The sequence below is a fragment of the Leptonychotes weddellii genome, chromosome 3 (assembly GCF_054177405.1).
Source record: "Leptonychotes weddellii isolate Sample4059 chromosome 3, ASM5417740v2, whole genome shotgun sequence".
Lineage (NCBI taxonomy): Eukaryota > Metazoa > Chordata > Mammalia > Carnivora > Phocidae > Leptonychotes > Leptonychotes weddellii.
In genome coordinates this window covers 36,871,888-36,875,264 of record NC_138371.1, presented here as the reverse complement: position 1 = coordinate 36,875,264, position 3,377 = coordinate 36,871,888, and the positions used below count along the sequence as shown (strand labels likewise).

General features: G+C 40.8%; 1 pseudogene; it reads right to left on the bottom strand.

Moving 5' to 3' along the window:
* Window positions 1–1,649: 1,649 nt before the first annotated feature.
* On the bottom strand, window positions 1,650–3,165 carry LOC102742238 (3-ketoacyl-CoA thiolase, mitochondrial-like; annotated as a pseudogene).
* Window positions 3,166–3,377: the final 212 nt, after the last annotated feature.

Genomic DNA, 3,377 nt, shown 5'->3' with positions numbered 1-3,377 from the left:
TCCAGCTGGAAACTTAATTGTAATTTAAACAGAGCAAGCAGAAACAGCTTTCCTGCATCTATTCACCATACTTTTATTGAATCAGATAATATAATCAATAAGTCACAATACACTCTAATGTGGTACTATGTAATATTCTAGGAGCAGAGAAATTTGATCTCTGCTGCCTATTATTTCCATCTTCCTGCACTGCATTCCTCTAGGATTTAGATAATGTATTTCCTCATTCTAACCAAGTCTTTAAACACGTGCAATCTATTTCTTCTTTTTTGTGTTAGTGCTCATCAGCCAAAGACCATCAGGAAAACACCTGGGTTTATTCTTGTTCACAGCGAGAAAGGCATGGAGAAATGTGCAGTGTCTTGGTAAGAAGGCGTATTAGAGTTCCCAAGAGAAACAGAACCAAAAGGACGAAAGAGACAGACAGAACGGTGGATTATAGAGACATGCCCAGAAATAATGTTTTACCAACTATCTGGGTATCCCTTAGCCCAAACAAGTTGACACATAAAATTAACTATCACAGAGGGTATTAAAAAAAGCCTATTATATAATTTAGGTTTTGGTTGAGTTACTCGGTGAAGAGGTTTAAGGAAACAGGACTTCGGCCTGGTTTGTCTACTATCAGGAGGTGGGGGCAATTCTATGATTATCTCAAAAAATCTTATCTATGGAATGGATACTAAAGTAAGGCTCAATGTTATAATTAATTGAGAAACAGTAGTTGCAGGTGCCTGGGTGGCTCAGTCAGTTAAGCATCTGCCTTCCGCTCAGGTCATGATCCCGGGGTCCTGCGACTGAGTCCCACATCGGGCTCCCTGCTCTATGGGGAACTTGCTTCTCCCTCTGCCTCTGCCTCTCTGCCTCTCTCTCTCTCATGAATAAATAAGTAAAATCCTAAAAAAAAAAAGACAGCAGTTGCTCATATTAACTGGGGAAGGGTTACACTTGGAATGTTGGTATGTTGCTACTTGACAATGCTTTGTCTATGCTCACACATGATTACAGAGTGGTCTCATTTTTGTCTTTATCCATCATGGTTACAGAGTGGTCTTATCTAATTTTAAGGTTCTGTGAAAAATTTTATGTTCAAAAGGAGACGCAAAGACCTGTGAGTGCTAGGTAAGCTTCTAGCACCACCAAGGCCTGGTTGAAAGTACCAAGTCGGGTCCAATATGCCTAGGGTTTGCTGTTTCTCACTTGTTTCTATTAAAGAATGTTAACAGAATGTTACATAGTAAAGTATAAAGTGTAAAAAAAAAAATCACACAAAATTTTGGGAATTTCTCATAGAGGATTTTATTCACGGATTTATTTATGTTTGTACTTAGTTTTGGTAGTGAAGGCAAAATTTTTTCAATTTCTTTTTAATCATATCTAGAACATGCATGGTGGTTATACAGGGATACAATTTCTTTTAAGGCCTTCTACAATTATATTTTAGTTAAGAAATGTATATTTCACTAGTGCAAATTTGAGAAACCTTATTTCTGGCCTGAGCTCTTCTTATGATAAATACATCTTTACCCGTTTTTACGTGGCCTGGCCAAGTAAAGCACCAGAGGCCCTTGGCAGAACCCTTATTCTCGTCAGGCTGTGCTCTGTCTGAATGAGGAGTGTCCTACCTCAGCCACCCCTCCAAAGCAAGGTCATCTGGCAGCATATTTTCCACTACCACATCTTAATTCATGAACCAGGGATGCAATAATCTATATCCGGATCCTCTCAATGCCTCACTCAAAGCAATGGCTCCTCCATTCACGTTGGTTTTACTTGGGTCGCGATCTTCTCAACTGTCAAGTGCTAGAGGGCAAAAGCTTCGTTCACCTCTACCACACCCATCTCCTTAAGGTCCAGTCTTGTTTTATTTACTGCCTCATTGATAGTAGGGACAAGCCCAATATCTATGATCGAGGGATCACATCCAGACACAAAATAGCCCATTATTCTTGCCAGTGGTGTGACGTTACGTTTCTTTGCCAGCGACTTCGCTAGCTTTGAAAAAGTGCCAGATATTCCCAGTGCACTACCTGAAGGACGGTCCCTTCTTTTGTGAATACTGGAGGAAGTTTATTTAACTGCTCCAGGCTTGTTCGGAGCCCAGCAGGCTCATCTACTTGCACTGCCTGTATTCCTTTCTCTGTCTTCACCTCAGTTGGTAACTTCTCATTATTAAAGTAACCAGCATTGAGCGAAATAAGTCAAACGGAGAAAGACATGTATCATATGACCTCACTGATATGAGGAATTCTTAATCGCAGGAAACAAACTGAGGGTCGCTGGAGTGGGGGGTGGGGTGGGAGGGAGGGGGTGACTGGGTGATAGACACTGGGGAGGGTATGTGCTATGGTGAGCGCTGTGAATTGTGCAAGACGGTTGAGTCCCAGATCTGTACCTCTGAAACAAGTAATGCAATATATGTTAAGGAAAAAAAAAAGAAGATTGCAGGAGGGGAAGAATGAAGGGGGGGAAATCGGAGGGGGAGATGAACCATGGGAGAGAATGGACTCTGAAAAACAAACTGAGGGTTCTAGAGGGGAGGGGGGTGGGGGGTTGGGTTAGCCTGGTGATGGGTATTGAGGAGGGCACGTTCTGCATGGAGCACTGGGTGTTATGCACAAACAATGAATCATGGAACACTACATCTAAAACTAATGATGTAATGTATGGGGATTAACATAACAATAAAAAAATTTAAAAAAAATAAAATAAAATAAAAATAAAAATAAAGTAACCAGCATCATTAGCAGCTTTCCGACTCTGCTGTGATTACAGGGCGTATTTGTTATCTTCTTTTCTGCTACTTTTATGTTCTGCAGCAAAATTCTCTGCAGTAATTCCCATGGGAAATTGGACATGTTGATCTGTTAATGTTGCTCACAAAGACACTTCCAGCTTGAGAGCATCTCCAAACTTGGTTCTAAAATGCACGTTTCTGACACAGTAGAGAACCCGGCTCATATTTTTGGCTCCTCCATACAATACAGCTTCAGCATCTTAAATACAAACTTCCTGACACTGATTCACAATGGACAGGAAAGCAGAGCCACAGAGCCTATTAATGGTGAGAGCTGAGGTTTCTTTTGAGATACCCATACTCAAACCAACATGCCTTGCTGAGTATATGGTATCGGAAGAACCATTTGCTAGTTTATTATAAAGCATACAACTCAAGTGCAGACAAATGAAAGACACACATATAGCAAGGTATGGAGAGGTGGGGAGCTGGGGTTCTGTGCCCTTCCCGGCATACCACACTCTAGGAGCTTTCATCTGTTCACCAACTTCAAAGCTTGGATTCATTTATTTCTCATTCGTAACAGAAAGATTTATAAAAGAATGGAATTAATCTTTAATAGAAGAATTCTCCAAATTCT